The 21,099-nt window shown below is 46.7% G+C and overlaps 1 long non-coding RNA gene across 1 annotated transcript; it reads right to left on the bottom strand.

Moving 5' to 3' along the window:
• Positions 1 to 501: 501 nt before the first annotated feature.
• LOC138814474 (uncharacterized) lies at positions 502 to 6,916 on the bottom strand. Its single transcript, XR_011368014.1, has 3 exons — positions 6,856 to 6,916; positions 810 to 901; positions 502 to 683 (listed from the first exon to the last, which is right to left on the bottom strand). It is a non-coding gene; the product is annotated as an uncharacterized lncRNA (long non-coding RNA).
• Positions 6,917 to 21,099: the final 14,183 nt, after the last annotated feature.

Below are 21,099 nucleotides of genomic sequence, written 5' to 3'. Positions count from 1 at the left end.
TCTTTCTCCTATTTTTCTTTTCACCCACTCCCCCTCCAAAAAGAAGGGGGTTACGTAGAGACAATTTCACTGGACTGCATGAGGTAATGCAAATCCTGCCTACAGTTGAATCTTTCCTGGAAAACAGTAGGTGCTCAGTTTGGGCCTGCTCTTGATAGAATTATGATCATTAGCTTTATTTCATCCTCCAGTCCCCTAACCCTCTTGGAGTGTATGCAGGCAAATGTGCCAGGCACCTATGTGTGTGTCCAGCTAGGACTTTCGTTTCAAGAGTGGGGCTCTCTCTGCTTTTAAATTCAGAGACAAGCCACCATTTATTGAGCATATCCTATCTGCCAATGTCCATAGAAAAAAAGCTTTGGGAGTGAGATTTTGTTTAATCCTCAAGGCATTCCAGGGGAATCAGATATTTCTTATCACTGTCTTTATTTTACAACAAGGACCTTGAGAAGCAAGGATGTTGAGCCACTAGACAGATTTGGAGTTTTCTTGGCCTCAAGAGATTGATGGTGATAGTTTATCAGATCTTCAAGTCGGTCTTGTTCTCTCCTCCTATTTTGCATTTTTTTTACCTTTTCTATTTGAGCTGTAAGCTTCTCCCTGTCTCTTCTCTTCCAAATATAGTTCCATTATCCATGCATATATATGGCCGTCCACTTCCTTTGGTGGTGTTTCTCCTCCCTCTGAATTAAAAAAGAAAAATGCAAAATCACCATCAGCTCTAATGATATATATACATATATATATATATATATATATATATATATATATATATACATATATAAATTCTTCACTCATTGTATGCTCACCTAGGGAAGGTCAGGACTTAAGAGTTTCCTTGAAGGAGACATTTGACTCTTCTGAATAATAACAGTCACAAAATGCAGAGCACTGCAACCACCTGGAGGAGATAAAGTGAACCACTGAAGGCTTAAACTTTCCTGCTTCCTGCAGGAGTCGAGTGGCTGTAAACCCGCAAGAACATCTACCAATGGAAAACCTGCCAGGTGCCAGGTGGAGGAACTCGGTGGCTTGTCTACACCCTTCCGTTTCTGCTTCTCGTGGGGCCTAGAGTCCACATGACACATGCGGGCTGAGAGTCACCCTTGTGTTGTCGTGAGCACAAATGGATTTTAACAACGTCATCCGGGTTTGAAGCAGAGATGGACCACAAGGGAACGCTGAGTGGACAAAACTCTCCCATGTGACTCTGAACTTGTACTGTCCACAGCCCCTGGCTGTCCACCTGGGCGTGCTACAGATCATTCATTCCCACCAGGTTTGGTTTCCTGTCTCACCTGTCTGTCTATTCAATCTCCAGTAATCAATCTGGAGTATTTCAAACACTGGAAAAAGTCGGTATTACTCGCCCTGTAGCCTGCCCCGCCCCCACCTCCCACGCCCACCAAGGCAGAGACCTGGACAGAAAATGGGATGGGATCGAGGAGGGGGAGAGGACGCTATTTAACTCACACACCATGAGGAGCAGCTATTTCTCCATGATCCCTTTGCCTAGAGAGACCCCCTCGTTATAGACCCTGATGGATCAGTGATTCACTTCTGTCTGTGTGCAGTTAACATGCATTCTATGTGTCCTTCCAAGACAAGCTTTCTGGCACTAGGGGCAATTGTGTCTTTTGCTCACCCTTTTAATCCCAGCATTAACCACAGGACACGGGACCCTCACATAGAGAGACTTGTGAATGAATAAACAAATAGCTAAATTAATACATGAGCACCTAAGCAATAGGGAATTGGAACATACCTTCATTCCTCACCCTGAAGTAGGTGCTGTTTGGGGTCACAGGGGCTCTGACTACAGAGCCGAACACTATAGTCCATCCCCCTCTCCCATCCCCCCCCCCACCACCACCAATGGAGTTGGGTGAGTTTGTTTCATCATATTATACAGTGTGCATGTTTTACATGATCAATACATGTCACCCTAAGTGGACATGTCACTCAGCCTAATGGCTTCTCCGGGAACCATTTATTGAGGTTGGCGTTCCTCCTTTTAGATGTTGACTCCAGTGAGAGCCGAAATATTGGGTCCACTCGCCTCCCCTGTGTAGTTTTGTGCTAAATGAAATATGACATGTGAGTAGCTTCCGGTAATTGCCATAATTGAGTGTAGAAGGTCCGTGATTATGTCATTAGCTCCTCTCTGGTTAGCTTGTTATTATTTTGGCCACATTTCCGTGCTGTGGAGACCATCCTGTTTGCATGAAAAAAATAAGGAGGAGTGTCTGGGTGGTTTTCCTAGCCCCCTACCCCCGCCTACACCCCACCAGACCTCAACTTTTCTCATCCTAGAGATAGGTTTAGAAATTAAAAGCTGTAGGAAGAACTGGGTACCATTCCCAGCCTGCCAATTTGTTCCTCTATGGCCATTGGAAAACCCTTTTTTTAAAGTCAGCAATCTCTGGCCTTCAACTCTCTGTGGGTAGAGGATCGGAGGAACTTGAAACAGTCCCTTCCCTGAGATCCAGGGCTGCAGTGGTACCCATTCATGATGTGACATGCTTGCATTCGCTCTGCTCAGACAACAAGAAGGGCAGCCCCGTGTTTATAGGAAGCCTCGTTCTTAGATTTCAGGATGCTTAAAAGAAACAGCAACAAAAGATCTGGCCAGCTGGGTAATGAGCTGGTCTTGAAAACAGCTTCTATTCCAGAGACCCAGCCTGCACACGCAGCTCTTTCTTTTTCTCTCCCAAGCAATTTCCCCGTTCAAAAAAATAAATAAATAAAAGGATGCAGAAAACTCCCAGAGTGTCCATGCGATAAAGATTGACGGGAACCAGCTACCCTGCGTCCCGTCCGTGGCTCCTTCCTCTGTCTCCCCTTCCTGGAACGTTAGCAGGCATAGCACCATCGTGCCTTCCCTGTGGGGCTTTGAAATGAGAGGTGTGACGGAAAAGGCTCTGCCACTGGGTCTCAGTGGGTGTGAGGAGAGCCCAGCAGGGTGCCATCTGCAGATACTCAGGATGTCGATATGCCTGTGGTGGCTGCCATCAAGCCACCGTGTAGCTTCACCAAATGCAGCGTTGATGAGGTAGACACGTCACCTCCCACGAGCCTGGGGGAACCGACTCTCCCCTAGATCATCAAAATCACTGTCCTTTCTCGCTTGATACAAAGCTCCAGAGACCCACAGACAACCATTCCCAACGGGCACTGAAAGGCAACCCTCGTTATTTACTTAGTTATTTATCCATTCCTTTATTTATTTATTTTTTTGGCTTATCTCTTTTAGCCTCTCTAATTTTACAGGCGAATAAGCAGAGTTCTAGAAAAGAAGACACAAAATGTACAGCAAGCTCACACAACAAATTCAGAAAGCTGGAGCGCATGCTCCTGGTATTTGCATTCTTTGTCTCTGCCCAGCGCCCCTCCCAAGGCTCTACAGGGAGGTGAGAAGATGCTGAAGGTCTGGTTAGTGGTGTTTAAGGAGGAATCTTCGCAAGTGCTCACGCATTTAATCCCAACAACAACTCAAGGAGGAAGGGACCACAATGGTTCCCGTCAGAAAGAAGAAACAGGGCCAATAAGAATATCAAACCTTGCTGGGTACTGATAGCTCACACCTGTCAACCTCACAACTTAGGAGGCTGAGAGATTTGAGGGTAGGGGTTCAAAGCCAGCATGGGCAGGAAAGTCCATGAGATTCCTATCTCCAGTGAACCCCCAGAAAACCAGAAGTGATGTTGTGGCTCAAAGAGGTAGAGCGCTAGTATTGTGGGCAAAAACTCAGGGACAGCACCCCAGGCCCTGAGTTCAAGCCCCCATGACCAATATAAATAAGAAAAAGAAAAAGAAACCAAACCTCTAAAGATGTTACATAGAAGTTTCCGGAGAGTACAGTAAGCAGAGGTGCTGTGAAGTCTTTACTTCCATGCCCATGCCCTTGTACGGTGCTACCACAGTTAAGTTCCTCCTCCTCTTCCTGCCTCTTCTCCCAATTTGGTTTCCGGTGTGGAGTTTCCTCCAAGCACACATTCATGTGCAAAAGCTCAGGATCCACGGCCGCTGGGACTCTAGCAGATGGAATCTGCTACAAGGTCCTGACGTTGTTTGGGACATCACCTTCAGAAAGCTCTCCCAAGGAGATGGTTATAAAAATCTCCATCTGCCCTCCACCCACCCAGCCAGCCAGCCACCCTCTCTCTGCTCCTGTTGGAGATGTGACTGCTCCCACATACATGGCGGCTACCAGATATTGCCATCTTCCACCCTGGCCCCAAACGGAACCCAGGCAGGCACCATGCAAACAAAAACAACCTGTGAGCTCAGTCAACCTTTTTCTCTTTATAAAGTTCATCGCTGTAGGTGCTTGGTTATAGGGGCAAACGCTGGTGCGAATACCCACGGTCTTGTGTGGATTCTTCCCCTTAAATGTAGACCCCAGTTAACAAGCTGATTCTCCTGCACAGAACAGAGCAGACATACAAGGAGATTTCCCGAGTCTGTGGCTTCCTCTTGCCTTTATTCCTCTTTCTGTCTTCTCTCTTGCTGTCTGTGATGAAGCCAGCCGCCATGTTGTTAGATACACTAAGAAGGCCAGGCGCTAAGGGAGGCCTCTGCCTGGAGCAGATCTTAAGGCTCTGAGAGCTTAATCTAAGAACCTCTAAGGAATGCTCACTAACGCTTACTCGCAAAAACAATTGCTTTCGGGAGCTAACTCTGGAGACCATTGCTATGGGATTGCCATAGCCCGTTCAGTGTCTCCTAGAAACATGGTCCATATCTGTAGTTCTTTGGCTGCTCCTTGCAGTCCTATGAAACCCATCTAAATTTGAGAGCCACCATGCAGCCTACTCTTCTTGTAGATCTTTCCCCCAAGTCATCCTCTGTCTTCAATATTTATTCCATGTTGTTACAACTGATCTCCGGGCCGCTGTACCTCCACCCCACACCAAGATCCAGGGTGTTAGGTGAGGAGTTTAGTCCAGGTTCTGACTTGAGCACAGAGGTCACCCACCTCCTGATCTCTATCTTCATGTCACGAGGGTCACCGGCTTCCTGATCTCTGTCTTCACTCAAAGCATTAAAAAAAATAAATGGAACAGTTGAGTCCCTAAGACGCTGGTCATGCTGAGCATCAACCTGAGATGGATACACTGGTTCACCACTTCAGACATCAGGATAACATATGGTCCAAGCTCTGGTCCCATCGGGGCCTCGCTTATCAACCAAGGATGAAATAAATGTCCACATGAAGATAGCTGAGACTCCCCAGTCTCTCCAGCAGCAGCATACTCCTGGGGACCCCCAGGTTGCTATAACCAAAGCTGGAAAGAGGAAGCTGGACTGCCTTCGTGCAGAATAGAGCTGTGACTAAATGTCCTGTCACAGCATCAGGGCCCCGACCCCTTTCTTCTGAAGCTTTTGTGTCTCTACGTTCGGAGCTGTTTTCCCATGTCATCTCTCGACTGACTCAGCGCATCCCTGAAAGGGCTGCACGCTTGAATGTGAATTGATTTAAAAAAATATGCTGGCTAAACAGATTACACTTCACCAGGGAATTGAGCTTTTTCAATAAGGCACTCCTACACCTCCAATAAAGTCATAATAGTGGCAGAGAAGAAAGAGAAAAGTAGAAAGTTGGAAGGAAGGAAGGAAGGAAGGAAGGAAGGAAGGAAGGAAGGAAGGAAGGAAGGAAAAGAAATATGCAGAAACCCTAAGAAGGGTACCGTTCCAAGCAAATCAACACATTTGCAAGTGGGCTTGGGAGAGAAAGAGCTTGGCTTATCTTTAAGACAAAGAAACAACCACTTGAACAAAATGAGCTGAGAAAGGGAGAGGCCTCACAAGCTGAAGACGATGGATCTGCTATCTCTGGCACCACCATGCCGCGTAACAACCGAGGACAACCCAATGGCACGTGTCCTTACGTTCTTTGTTCACGCATCTGGGCTGAGCTCGGGACCGGCTCTGAGGACACGCTCTCATGGGCCACCAGCCCTGCTCACCCGAATCCTCACGGCAACAGCAAAGTCACCAGCACCCACCGCTCTAGCTACAGCCGTGAGTGAAGTTCTCCTCCATCCACCTGCTTCCCCAGCCTTCAATTAACTATAAATTAAATAAGATGCTTCCCCCGATGAGGAATTGGCTGTGATATCGCCTTTAACAGAGATTACTGGCTTCGCACAGGACTGATGGGTATGATTTAGACCTCGCTCGGCCGCTGCTGAGCTCAGCAATCCTCTCTTATCCCAAGCAGGCCAGTGGCCAACAGCTAATTCACCAGGGGCCAGGCCAGCTGATTGGTTCATCAATAACCCATTATCTCTGCCACTGTAAATATCTCGCAAAGAATGTGACTTTGTGGAAGAATACACAAGCACCCGAGCACACCCAGCCTGGCCGGCTGACCGTCCATAGAACAAGCCCCCGAGAAACTCAAAAACCTATCTTTGCCGCCTTCCCCCAAAGCAAGAAGGCCCCCGGGGCTGGATCAGAGTTGTCACCCCAAGGACGGACTCGAAGGGGTCGAAGAGGATAGCACGAAAATAATGGCTCCTGGGTCCTGGAAGGTGGAGCAGCAGAGGGCTGGCTGGCGTGGAGGAGCTAGCCAGTGACCTTGTCTGCGAAGCTGTTTCTCCCAGCGCACCCTCTGGAGACTCTGACTTTAGGAGATCTGGAGCCAAGCCCAGAAATGTGGGGTTTTATTTCCACCCGGTGCTCCTGGGGTTCTTCTGTCAAGCCAGGGTTGGACACCACGGTCGAAATGCACTCTTCTCGTTTGAAACAATTCTCCCAGGCTGAGAATCTAAGGTGAGCCTCGCGCTTCCTGTTGGGCGATGAGATACAGAAGGATGAAAAAAAAGGAAAAGAAAAGAAGCAGCCTCTGACCTGGAGGATCTCTCACAGATCGGCGAGGGAGACCGATGGATGTACATTGACGTGTGAGGGGGAATTAGCTGACTGAGCTACCCCAGCTCTGGCTATAGGACCCTCAGAGTTCTGCGCCCCCACCCCACCCCCACCCCAGAATCTCCAATCTGCTCAGATTCTGCTGTCGCCATTCTCTCGTCCATTTTTACAGCTTCAGCTCACCCCTCTCCCCTGGCCTAGCGCTCTGACAACAGGTTCTCACTTTAATCACCGAGTGGAAATTTCCACTCTGGTCTCAACTTTTGTGGCTGGCTGGGATGGGCGTACTTCTCAGCCCCGATCGATAGAGAGGAATGGCTGTGCAAGCGTAAGGACCTGAACACTTGAAAACTGGAGTTACATGTCTGGTTTTTTAAAAAATCAAGAGGAAAACAAATTCCAGGGCTTGGAAACATGGTGTGGAGTGGCTGGGGGGGGGGGGGGACTGGGGAAACAGAGGGGGGGCGTGGGGGGATGTTCTGTTGTTTGTTTCTTCTTTGGGATTTTTTTTTCATTTTTGGAAGGGGACAAAGGAGGGGGCACAGAAATGGAGGATGGGAGGGTGAGCAAACACAGTCATGCTATTCAATATATAAGAGGTAAAACATAGCCAGGTGGCTCACACCTGTCATCCTAGCTACTCAGGAGGCTGAGATCTGAGGATTGCAATTCAAAGCCAGCCCAGGCAGGAAAGTGCATGAGACTCTTATCTCCAATAAACCACCAGAAAACTGGAAGTGGCACTGTGGCTCAAGTGGTAGAGTGCTGGCCTTGACCTGAATTGAGGGACAGTGCCCAGGCCCAGAGTTCAAGCCCCATGACTGACCAAAATAATAATAATAATAATAATAATAATAATAATAATAATAATAATAATAATAATAATAGGTAAAGAATAAACTATGTTATCTTCTGGGCAGGGATGGGAGGGGGGAAATGGGAGAAGCACAGAAAGGGGTGACATTGTCACATACACACACACACACACACACACAAGTACTCATTTCCTGATTTATAGAAGGGTAACCCCTTTGTAAACACCTTAAATAATAACAATAAAATTGTATTTTTAAAAGATCTCTAATATTGAAACAATAGATGTTCCAAAAGTAAGAAAGGGAAGAGATCCTCCCCCCAATGATAACAACATTCCCTTTCCTATCAAGCGTGTTGATCTTAAGCTAAGCAAGGAGGGACTCAAGGAAGAGGAGACGGAAGCAAGGTAGGGAAGAAGGCAGAACTCCACTTGAGGATTATGGGATGACGGAATATCGAAGACCTAGGGTGGCTTAGAGGCGGGATGAAGATAGAAAAAGGAGCTACACACACACACACACACACACACACACACACACATACATACACACATACACACACATACACAGACACACACACACACACAGACACACACAGACACACACACATACACACACACACCACACACAGACACACACACACACCACACACATACACATACACACATACCACACACACACCACACACATACACATACACACATACCACACACACACATACACACACACACATACACACACACACACACACACACACACACACACACACACACACACACACACACACACCCCATGCAGGAGAAAGAACCAGAGCAGCATTTGTCATTATCAACCATTGTTAAAATACAAACGATGCTCAGCTTTTTTTTTCTACCTAACCAAACCATCCATCAAATGAAAAGGTAATGTTTAAAAATTTCAGTCCCGTGAGCATGCAAAAAGAAAATGACACAAATTGGAGTCACAACTGTAGAAAAGAAATAGAAATACGCAGAATTTAGTAGGCAAGAGACCCAACCCAGGTCTGAAGAAGTAAAACACAGAGGGTAGCAGATACATCCCAGCTCTAGAAATCAAACAGAGGGAGAAAGGTGTCACAGACCTGCTTTCTTGATTTTTTTTTTCACTTGGGCATTTGGTAGAATTACTTACTGTTGCTCTATGGATTTGGTGCACGTATCAGGAAGTAGGCCAAGCAATGAAATCATCTAAATTATCATGGGTCGTAATTGCTATCCAAGGTCCACCGTTACCATGAAATAGTTGCCGTTTCTGTGCCTATTGTTATTAAGTTGCTGTTGCCTTTCCAGAAAAGAGCATCCAGGAGGATTTCCATCAAACTTTAAACGATGTTGAGTAAAAATACCAACCATGAGGTCAACGTGAATTTCACTTTGAAGGCCAGGAAGCAAACAGCAGTGGAAACCCATGCGCCATGAGAAATGCAGCTGCTGGTGAAGACAGACAGGTCATAAAAGGAAATGACAGAGGAAATAAATCGACTTCCTCTGTGAATTCTCCACCCAAACCCACTGAGAGAGACGATGTAGATCATGGGAATGGATTCATGGCTGTGCCGCTTCTCAGAAGGACAACTCTAGGTGGGACTGATTCAGACCGTGGAGCTTAATGGCTCTCTCCCCAGCCCAGCCAGAAGCCCTGGCCACAGGAACTTACACGGAGAGAAAAAAAAATTCACCAAAAAAAAAAAGACATTCATTCTCATAAGAGCAGAAGCAGGGGCATGTAAAATTAGACTCTCGAAGAAGAGCCATTCCATTGCCCCTTAAGATCCTGACTCTTTCTCCCAAAGGGACAGGTAAGAAACTCACAAATGGGGGTGAGGGGAGGAGTTAAATTGACATCTGGGACAGGAGGAAACACAGATTCACAAAACCATGTCAACAGGGATGAGACGGGGAGGTGATCATCAACACGGAGCTGTAGGCAGATTGGAAAGGATCTCAGGGACCGTGTTTCACTCTGGTTCATGGCGAACGTTGATCCCTCTATTCTGATGCTACACATCTAACTGATCTTATTTAAGATTCACCCCTAAATTAAGCACTTGTGATCATGCTACAGGCTGGGAAGACTGAGAGGCAGAGGCAACAGTAACATACGTGTGCATGAGCATGTGTGTACGTGTGGGGGGGGGGAGGAAGGTGGCTGGTATAATTCCCAAGTGCAAGGTAAACCGTTCAGACAATTGCACCCCTGCTGCACTCTCAGAAGGCTTGGGTCATCCTGCATGTGCCCTTTCTTTCAGCCTGATCCTTCTGCATTAGGATGCAAATGAGCACCATCTTATTCCCCAACACAGGAGAAAAGGCACAAGGAAATGGACAGGAGTCTATATCACAAGCATCGTCCGGATGCGAGCACTCCAGCAGTGCATGCAGTATGAGCAGCTGAGGGGAGAGAGATTGACTTTCTGAGCTGTTGAAGCTGGAGAAAGTTCAATAAGTCAGCTGTCAGCGCAAGGTCCCTTGCAGGCTCAGGAATTTCAATTTCAAAGTACAAGAGATTGAAGTCCCGAAACACAAGATCATCAAACGCTAATGATTCCTGAATTCTGCTAGGGGCGTGGAAGCAGGTAAGGAACTGTGGCTTTCAGAAAGATGCATACACGCTGAGAGAATTTATCACACTGGATTAATTCTGCAGGCGTTTCAAGGAGATGAGGGAACTCGGATGGGAGGGAGTGGACCCCTGTGAGATTTCAGAGGCCCGGGAAGGGCCTCGTGTTCGTGCAGACAAATAGGTGCATCTCCAAGTGGAGAGGTGACCGTCCCTCTAGGAGAACACAGCTCTGGCCATGCATTGAAGAACAGAGCTTGGAGCTGGGGGTGTGGCTCCGTGGGTAGAGGGGTAACCAATTAGCAAAAGCAGCAGGTGCCGAGTTCGAGTCCCAGTTTCACACCAAGAAGAGGAGGAGGAGGAGGAGGAGGAGGAGGAGGAGGAGGAGGAGGAGGAGGAGGAGGAGGAGGAGGAGGAGGAGGAGGAGGAGGAGGAGGAGGAGGAGGGGAAGAAGGGGAAGAAGGGGAAGAAGGGGAAGAAGGGGAAGAAGAGGAAGAAGAGGAAGAAGAGGAAGAAGAAGAAGAAGAAGAAGAAGAAGAAGAAGAAGAAGAAGAAGAAGAAGAAGAAGAAGAAGAAGAAGAAGAAGAAGAAGAAGAAGAAGAAGAAGAAGAAGAAGAAGAAGAAGAAGAAGAAGAAGAAGAAGAAGAAGAAGAAGAAGAAGAAGAAGCAACAACAACACTTTCAGCTACTCTGGAGATAGAGAGCTAGAGGTCCCTGATCTAAGACCAGCCCAAGGTTCATGAGACTTGATTTCAAAACTTAAGCCAGGCACAGTAGCACATACCTGTAGTCCTAGCTATTCAGTAGGGAGACTGCAGTGGAAGACACATCCCAAGCAAAAATCAGTAGGAGACCCGATCTTGAAACACATACTGAAAGCAGAAAGATACCAGGATGCTACAAGCAGCGTTGTTCATTTGCCCCATGGAACTTTTTCCTTCCTTAGAAAATGGTCATGGTTTGGACAACCAACGATATGGCCTCTATTTAGTAGAGACACTTCATCCGGGAGCCCAGACAGAAGTGTGCCTCCCTCCCCCCCAGGACCCCCTCCCCCAGCTGCTCCATGAGTCCATTTCTCCAGCCCATGAGTTCTGTGCAGCCTCTGGGACCCTTCATCACAGGAACCTCAGCTCCAACTTCTCACTGCAGCACTTCCTGAGTTTGCCCTCAAGGATACTGAATCAAGCAGGAATAAACTCTGAGCCTGAGATCTCCGTACTGTGCAAGCAAACACGTGCACCAGGCGCGTGTAGCTTTCCTCCTCGGAGGCAAAGCATCTGGTAAACCCATTGTTCCCATTCCTCCCCATCCTGCCCCCCTCCAAATATTGAGAAGAGACACTGTGAGCCACGTCAGCCTGGAATCAGCATCTGCGGCGAACGGGCTGCCTGCCCACTGTCCCACACTCCGTGTGGGTGCAACTAATGGACCAAAGAGTCGCTCAAGGGATGAGACAGTCCCCTTGCCCAGATCAGAATGGCAGGTGGCTGTGGAAATGGGCAGAATAATGGGTTTGGGTGGACCTTTCGCTTGCTTGAGGGTTTAAAATGAAAAAAGTCAGCTGTCTGCCTCATTCCCTTACCTGGACAGAAGCGGGCTGCTAACCTGCCTGTGAGTTCAGGATTCGAATGGTGGGGAGACCCACCCCATTCCTAAGAGACATTGGCTAGCCTTGGAAACTTCCATACTTACCCGGTCAGAAGCGGGGGGGGGGGGAGGAGGGAGGGAGATTAGGGGCCTTTCAATCCAAGAAGGAAGGAGAAGAAAGGCCAGCCTGCCCCATAGGAACAGGGGGCAGGGGAAGAGAGAGGGTAGAAGAAGAAGGCTAAGCCTGTCAGAGGCTGAAGGCTGCAAGAGAATAGCGGATTCAAAGCAGAGCAGAATGTGTGCATCCATTCAAGGCCGGGAGTCTGCTAAGTTCGTTAAAGAAAGTCATCCTAAGGCATCGGAGAAAATTCAATTTTCATCACAGGCCCTGATGACATTTCCTTTAAACACCAGATTCCAGAAGCAGATACATCCTCCAGAGGAAAAATTCTCCGCAGTAAGAAGGCCAGATAAGGAAACCCGTTAAAAGCTCTTTTTTCCCCCTGCTATGCAAATATTCTCCAGTAATACTAACAAGATAAATATATTTCTGTGAGATAGCAAGTTTCCACCGTCACGAGTTTATTTGTGAAGGCTTCCTTCCATGCTCCTGACTCTGAACGGAACACCTTCTGCCTAAACCTTTAAAGCCCTTTCTCTCGGATGGAAAGGCCAACCTGTAATGTGCGCAAATGGAAGCCGGGGCTGTACAGAGGTGGGGGATGGGGTGTAACTCGGTCACCTGCTGTCTCCATACATCTGAATAGACCAGAAGTAGCGTGCCTTCTTCCTAGCAATGCGTGGCGCTCATTTAATCCCGTACTTCTACTCTCATAGATAAAGAGATGGAGGCTAAGAACAGAAGGAGCCAACGGAAAGGTCACTGGATCAGGGATGGCATCTGATTATCCATCGTTCCACCACCCCACAAGTCAATGGCAAAGGAAATATTGGGAGATCACCCTTGGCAAATGTCAAGCCTTCAAGCAAACTACTCAGAACTGAGCTCTCCGACCTCAGGGAGGCTTTAGAGACATAGAAACGGGAGAATCAGACAAAGCTGGGTTGATGCACAGCTCTGTACATTTCCTCTCTGAGAATCTGCCTGCCTCCTCATCGGGCCTTCGATGGTAATCCATCTCCTTACTTACAAGGCAACTGCACCTGGAAATTAGTCACTGTGGAAAGAGCACTTACACACTGCCGGGACCCCAGGAAACGCTTTGTTGTATGGGTACAACAGGTGTCCTGTGGTCACTGGGACAAACTGCCATACCCCTGGTGGTTTAAAACAGCACAGATTCATTATCTGTGGGATCTAGGGGTTGGGAGCACATGATGTGCTCTGTTTGGAGCAAATCAAGACATCAGCAAGGCTCTGTTCCTTATGGAGGTTCTGCGGGAGAATTCATTTCTTTGCCTTTTCCGGCTTCTAGGGTTTCACCTTCATGCTCTGACTCTGTGACCACACCTCCAACTGCAAAGCAATCGCATAGCATCTTTAAATCTCTCCTTTGTCTGTCTCTCTGTCTCTCTGTCTCTCTCTGTCTCTCTCTCCCTCTCCCTCTCTCTCCCTCTCTCCCTGCCCCTTTCTCTCTCTCTCTCTCTCTCTCTCTCACACACACACACACACACACACACACACACACACACAGAGCTGTATAGTTCCATGATCAGTTCTCTGCCCTCTTAACTCTGACCTCTTGCTTTCCTCCAAGAAGATTAAGTTCTCTGTGATGATGTTAGACCCTCTCAGATCCTAAGTCATCTCCCCATGTCAGGATCCTAAACAAAGTCACATAGCATGGACACAGACAGTCTCCTTTGCCATGTACCATAATACATTCCCAGGTTCGAGACCAGGTTACAGATGTGTAGAAGGGAAATGCTCTTTGGTCTTTCTATGGTGACTATTGTTTTTGTTGAATTGTTGCTTTGTCCAAATAGTACTGGGCAAGAAATCTGGATTTCATCATGCTAGATTGTTTTCCAAATTTCTATTATTTTATATTACAGTATTTCTAGGTTGTTGTTTTTTTCTGCTCATATGTGATACTTCTTCTACAAACATTCCCTGGGCAATATGTCTGCAGATATCTGAACTGGATGCTGCTATTCACAATGGAGAAGCAATCTCCAGCATCCCCAGTCCGCCTCAGATCTCTGGCTCTTCGTGTTAGCAAACAGGTCAGTGACATTTAACAAAACAGTTGTTATGAGATGGAAATACGGACCAAGGCAGGAACTGCAGCCGCTGAGAAAAGCAGCCAGAAATCTCAGCTCCAAGAGAGAATTCTTGTCAAAAACCAATAATTTGGTCACCAACAATTTGAAGTACCAAGTCCTCCCTGATTGCTTAGTTGGCCTACAGGACTTTCTAATAAAGGATTGCAATAACCTCTGGCGACTCTGCTCTCCACATCAAGCTTGGGGAAGAGAAAATGAGCTGGGCCAGGAAGTCCCCCCAGAAACTCTCTCCCGATTCCATTTTGAGAGCTTGCGTCTTCCACAGGTAATTTTCTGAGGACTAGGGGAGAGTGATTGCATTGTGCAGGGCTGGGTTTGCCCCAGTGGGTTTGCCCTCGACCCCTATTTCCATAAGTCTGTGCAGAATTGCATGTGGACCGCCAGACTCTTTACCAAGAACAAATGAAACCCCATAATGTGAGCAAAATAAACCATAATGGCAACTCTTAAGTACTGGAATCCAGAAACCAAATGGGTTTTGAGTTAATAGTCTCTTCTTTGAAACCAGGGCTTGGCATTTCTTTCTTTTTCTGTTTATCTGTAAGGGCCGGAGAGGAAGTATTTAAGAAACTGCGGATCTTACAGTCTCTGATCTGCCTTTGCAGCTGAAGTACAGGTAGCCATTTCTGTGTTCCAATAAAACCTTACTTGTGGCTGGGCACTGGTGGCTCATGCCTATAATTCTAGCTACTCAGGAGGCTGAGAAGTGAGGTCTAAAATTTGAAGCCAGCCAGGGCTGGGAAGTCAGTGGGACTCTTATTTCCAATTAACCACTAAAAAGCTGGAAATGGAGCTGTAGCTCAAGTGGTAGAACACTAGACTGGAGGGAGGAGGAAATCCTCAGAAACAGTGCCCAGGCCCTGAGTTCAAGTCCCAGAACTGGCACACCTACACGAAACAAAAGCCACCAACAAGTAGCACATGATTGGACTCCAAAACGTTTTCCTAACATTGAACGTGAGAAAAATGGAAGCTGAGAGGAACTGAGGAGACCCCAAGTTGGGGTTTTGCCCAGGAATCACAGAAGGTGAGTGGGAAGCAGGGGATAAGAATTCGTTCTTGGCCTCCTGGTCCAGGGCACTGGGACTGCAAGAAGCTGTGACTTTTCCAGCCGGCTTGGAAGTGTGCCACACGCTTCTCCGTGCGTGACCTGCCACCTGTGCAGCGTGGTGTTCATTTCTACAAAGGCCGAGTTCATTTCTGCCCCGGTGTGATGGGCCCTGACTGTGCCATCTTTAACCAGCACCGGCCAGGCCCAGCCTGGGTAACTCAAGTGATGTGAGGTTTCATTTCTTCAGAGGTGGCTTCTGCCAGCAAGTGGGATATTCCAGGGGGGGTGGGGAAAGGGGGAATAATGGGATTTTTCTAGAGAAAAATAATAATAATGATAAACCAGAATCCTGGATCTATAACTGCTCACTCAACCACTTTGACTTTTCCTTTTGAGATTCCCCTCCCAAACTTTTTACCACCACCCCCCCACACACACAAAATAAACTAAACCATAAATATTCTCCTAACATAATGAGTTCATATAGCTAATACCATTCTAATTTAGAAAAAAAACAGAGGAAAATAAAGGAATCACCATCAGAGCCCGGCCCAAAGTGATTCATTCTTTTATGTATTTTTTTTTCAAGTTGGCATACATTCATCATACAAAGAAGTTGCATGGTGATATTTGCACACATGCATACCACACACCATGAGTAAAATCACCCTTTCTGTATTACATTTGTGCATGCCAATGATGTACTTTAAAAGAAAAAGTGGTCATCACCAGGGTAAGAGAGACACAAGTTTCATGCTTTAGGTACCAAGAATTAGGATAAGCCTAGAGTATTTCTGCTTTTGGTTAAATCTAAGATGCTACTGATTGTGACACACATGTGACTTTGTATACCACATCAAGAAGGGGAAGACTATCCAACAATTATGAAGAGTAGAATGCACCCCATCTGAGAGAGAGAGAGAGAGAGAGAGAGAGAGAGAGATTCACCTAGACTCAAAGACATAGAGTGAAAAGGCACGTTAAAGATCAACACAATTACATCCCTAATTCCCCACTACATCAAAGGTTACATTGTGGACGGATTAAAGACCTGTGCATGAGAACAATATGTTTAAAATAGTGTGTATAAAATAAAATGCCAAGTCAAAAGATAAACCCCAGCTGGGAGAAGATATTGGCAACCTAAAACGGACAGTGGATTCATTGCCAGAATACAAAGAAGTTCTTCAGATCAATAAGAAAAGATGAGCGGGGTAACATGCACGGGGGAAATGTGCAGAAGAGGAATCCTGAGTAGCCAGGAACTTTGTAGAAAGAAGTCTGCCTCGCTCTGTAAGCAGAAAAATGCAGATTAAAACAATAAAACATCCACCCATGGCCGTGAGTGGCCAACTCACTTCAAGCGTTGGCAAGAATGTCTAGAAACACAAACTCTGTGAGTCGTGAGAAGATGAACCACAATCCCTTTGGAGACACATTTGGCAATGTCTGAAAATATTTGAAAACATGATTTCTTACATCCCCATGATCCACTGCTTCTGCAAATATGCTCTAGGGAAGCAATTGATCATCCATATTTGGGGGTTGGGGTAAAGCAAGATCAAAAAGATGTTTGATTCTTGCACCATTTGAAACTGAGAACCTGGGGCATCCACCTGCCACTTAATGAAGGAACAAGCATGCGTTGGTATTTCCTGATAACAGAATACCACACGGCTATCAAAAAGAAAGGACTAAAACTGCGTGGAAGTGAAATTTTAAATGGTGAGAGGCAGAGACTTCATGTCTGTGAACTTAAAGGCAGTTGAGATTTTAAATGCTAGGTCAGGAATGGCTGCAATCGTTTTTAAATGAGCCTGAACGAAAACAACAACAACAACAAGAGATTGATTCTTGATCTGAAGCCAGAAGAAAAACAACCAAACAACAAAATTCAAACAGCTCATCTGGTGACCCCAAGAAAACAGTGAAATGTTGACAAAATTTAAAGGGAGGGGTACACCAGAGAGGGAGCAGTCAACCTGAAAGTGTTGTCAGTGGCAAAAGCTGGGACGACAGAGGTGACAGAACAAATGACAGTATTGGATATGCTCTGAAGAGTTATAGGAAGTGTGTACCGTCCTGACAAGATAGAGATAATAACAGAAGACACAGCCAGGACGCACAGACACTCACCACAGCCCCTGGTGGAATGAGACTCATCACCTGCGCTTGGTTCTCTTCAAATATTCTCCCCCTCTCTTATTTTGATGTCAGTCCTGGGACTTGAACTCAGGACCTGGGTGCTGTCCCTGAGCTCTTGGTGCTCAAAGCTAGAGCTCTACCATTCAAACACCACTTCCAGTTTTTGATGGGTTCAATGGAGATAAGAGTTTCATAGACTTTCCTACCCAGGCTGGCTTCAAACCCCGTTCACAAGGGCTTGAGCCTGAGAACAGAAGTGGTAGGCTGGAGAGAGGAAGACTTTTATTGACAAAGGAGTCGTTTCTTCCCCTGTGAAAGAAAGTTGCCCAAAGACATAAACCTTTAGAAAGGGTAAGGTTGCCCCTCTTAGATGCCACACTTTCTTGCCTTCTGTCCAATCCATTCCCTCCCCCCATCCCCCACCAAGAGATGTCCCAGAGCCTTCAGTACAACCCTGGAGCACAAGCAATGAAGGAGATGGCAGTGTTCTGAGCAAGACCAAAAATAATCTGCTTTTCAGTCAAAGAGGGATAAATCTCCAAGAACCAAGGCCTGGGGTAGGGAGGGACTTCCAAACCCAATACACCCCTGCCTCCATCTTGCCTGAAAAATGCTCCCACCGTCAGTACTGACCCAAGCAATATTCACCTGCCTTGAAATCCTCATCACTAGCTTTGCTCTCCAATCACTGCAAGGATCCAACTCTTTCCAAAACCCACTCCCCACCCTTGGGGTGTGTGTGTGTGTGTGTGTGTGTGTGTGTGTGTGTGTGTGTGTGTGTGTGTGTGTGTGTGTGTGTGTGTGTGTGTGTGTGTGTGTGTGTGTGTGTGTGTGTGTGTGTGTGTGTGTGTGTGTTTTATCCTCACACACAAAAAAACTCTGCTCTTTGATTATGGTTATTTTATCTGGGGTCAGTGCTCAGTCAACTGTTAAATAAATTGCAAATTCTACAAAACACAGCCAGCAGAGCCATTTCTAACTGTAATGCCACAACTTCGAGCAAAATTACATCTGGCTACACTACTATTCATATGCATAAATTATACCGCCTCTGATTATCTTAAAGAAAATTCAGCCATTAAACTTATTTTATAGGCACAGAACCAGGGGGAGAGCCACAGAGAGGCGGGTGTCCTAAAATTCATGGGGGGAGGGGGAACGGCGCGTTACGGGGTGGCGGGGAGCAGAAAGAAACAAAACATAATTGGCAAACCCTTACTCTCCTGCAGTTGTGTCTCTCCTGATTTTCCATCACCACCCACCACTCACACAGCATACCCCAGCAGGGGAAAGGGAGGGGCTGGGAGGGAGGACGGGGTGCTATGGGGATGCATGTGGTTAGGACAGATTGAGGATGGATCCCAGCTCCATACACACACACCCAGAGGGGAAAAGGCTCTCTGGGTGTACCTCAACAGGAAACTCAGATTTAGCACAGGCATAAATCCAACCTCTGCCCAGGAGAATGGACAGCATGGCTTTGGCAGCTGAGACAGCATTTCTTTGCAGTAAGAACTCAAAATGTGTTTCAGCTCAGACTACACTCTGCCTTTCCCGGCTGACTTTGTTCCAATCATAATGAGAAAAGGCAAAGCAGTAGTCAAATGCCAGCTGCTGGTAGCTTATTATGAAGCGCTTTCATCCCATTTAGCACAAAGAACCCAACAGGTTGGTCATTCCTGTCCCATGCCTTACGTACACGGAACAAGTCAGGAACCAAGAAATCATGTCAGTCTGTCTCAAGGACACGCACGTTTGGGAAATGGTAGGGTGGCGACTGGAACCCAGACACTCTGACTCCAAAGCCTCTAATCTTGACTCTTGACCTCCCATTGATCTATGTGCATCAGGATCACTAAAAATGTCAGGGATCAAGAATCAGAGCTCTGGGAAACATCTCATCCGTTCACCATAAACCTTCTTCCTCCAAGTTTTGGGGGAGGAGTTGAGGTCAGCTCAGAGATGGTCAGCTGGTCTCAGCTACACCAATCAGACTCATTCTCTGGAGACTTTGGGATGGGCTAACTTACTCTCCTCGCTTGCCAGTGGGTATCACAGTGGAACAAGTATAATGGTTCCTGTTAGTAGGGCAGAAATGGAAATGGATGATCTGGGGTAGGAAACATGAAATAGAGATTTTAAAAAAATAGTGGTGGCTGAAAGGGGGAAAGAGAAGGCAAAGGGACCAGGGAAAGAGGGAGAGATAGAAACAGAGGGGGGGGAAGGAAAGAGAAAGAAAGAGAGAGAAAGTCAGGGAGGAAGGAAGGAGGTATCAAGGAAGACAGGAAAAGAAGGAAACATAAGAGCATCTTGATTTCAGTTTCCAGGGTCAGTAGCTCTTAGTAAAATATGGCGGCACTTCCTGCTCTTAAATCTATCCATGGAAGAGCCTGGGATTCTTCTTCCAGGACAATGCTCTCTCACTTAGGCCCAGTTGGTGGATGTTGTGCAGTCCAAAGAAGGCTGAAGAGGTCCATTCCATGTGCCAAGAACTATACTAAATACATGGTGACCTTGGCTCATGTCAATCCCAAACTCTCTACAAAGGTCCCAATTTCCAAGACAAAGAGGTCTAGACAGACAAGATGGAAGGCAACTCGGCCAACTTCACCTGGTGATCAAGCCTGAATTTGAACCCAAAGCAAGCCAGGCCTCTGAGACTCCGTTCTTCCTTTCAGTAGTCCTTTCTTTCCCCCTCTCTCTGGTCTCTGCTTTGCAGATGGAAAGATCATCCTTATATTCAACCTTCCTTTTGTCCTTAGCCCATTGCTCCCTTCTGTCCCCTGCCCCGCACTTTTCTCTCCCACTTTTCAGCAATATTCAAGATGAAATATCTAAGTTGAAAACATACATTTTTTTTCCCATGAGGCTTTAGACTTTATCCGTTTTTGTAGAGACAGACACGACAATTTATAAACTCTGACGGAGCTCTGGTGGAATGGAATCTGTTCTTTTCAACCCCCCTCATGGTGGACTGTTTATCACCCTCTTTTTTTTCTTCTTCTTCCTGACCTCTAGTATGTGATTTAGGAGGAAATTGGGTCAGGAAGGGGAACCCTCTACTGGGTGATTGGAAAAACTCTCTCAAATTCCATAAGCACTGGATTAGATTTTATCAGCCCCTCATCTGCACCCCCTCCCCAGACTGCTCACCGGGGAGTGTGTCTGGGGTGAGGGAGAGCTAAGACTGCCAATTTGTTAGTTGGAAACAGTTTGAAAATCCATTTCTCCCCGTGAAATGTGTCAGCCACAGAGAAGTTTCTCTCTGCTTTGAGTAGCTGTGTGTATGCCATTTAGGATAACAATGAAGGATGTTCTGGGCAGGAGATCTGGAGGCTTTTCCACAGGGGGCTGAGGCCAAGAGGAGAGGGGTCTGCTTCTTTTTTTGTTTTGTTTTGTTTTCCCCTACATGATGGCTCTTCCTAGCCCCCCCCTACTTGAACACCAGCCCAATTTGACAAGAGAATTCATTTCCCAGAAGGTGTGTTTCTGCAAACACATGCTTGCCTCTATTTGTTTTCCCACCAGCAATCCTGAATGGTCTTCGGAGGAAGGGTTGAGGCATCTCAAGTTTGCCCAATGAGGGTGTTCCGGTTGGAATAGAACTCACTCTCCACCCAAAAGGTATGTGGAGGCTGGGTCCCCAGGGGTGCAGCCTTGGGTGATCAGGCCTTTAAGAAGTGTTGTGGCCTTTAAGAGAAATGAATACTAATCTTGAGGAAATGAATTTTTGTTCACCGGGCCCTAAAGTGGCCACCTTGACAATGGGTTGTTCTTTAATGCCTACGGAATGGA

The sequence above is a fragment of the Dipodomys merriami genome, unplaced genomic scaffold (assembly GCF_024711535.1).
Source record: "Dipodomys merriami isolate MVZ:Mamm:240054 unplaced genomic scaffold, mDipMer1.0.p SCAF_60, whole genome shotgun sequence".
Taxonomy (NCBI): domain Eukaryota; kingdom Metazoa; phylum Chordata; class Mammalia; order Rodentia; family Heteromyidae; genus Dipodomys; species Dipodomys merriami.
The sequence above is the reverse complement of the archived record's forward strand: the minus strand, read 5'-3'. Positions and strand labels throughout refer to the sequence as shown.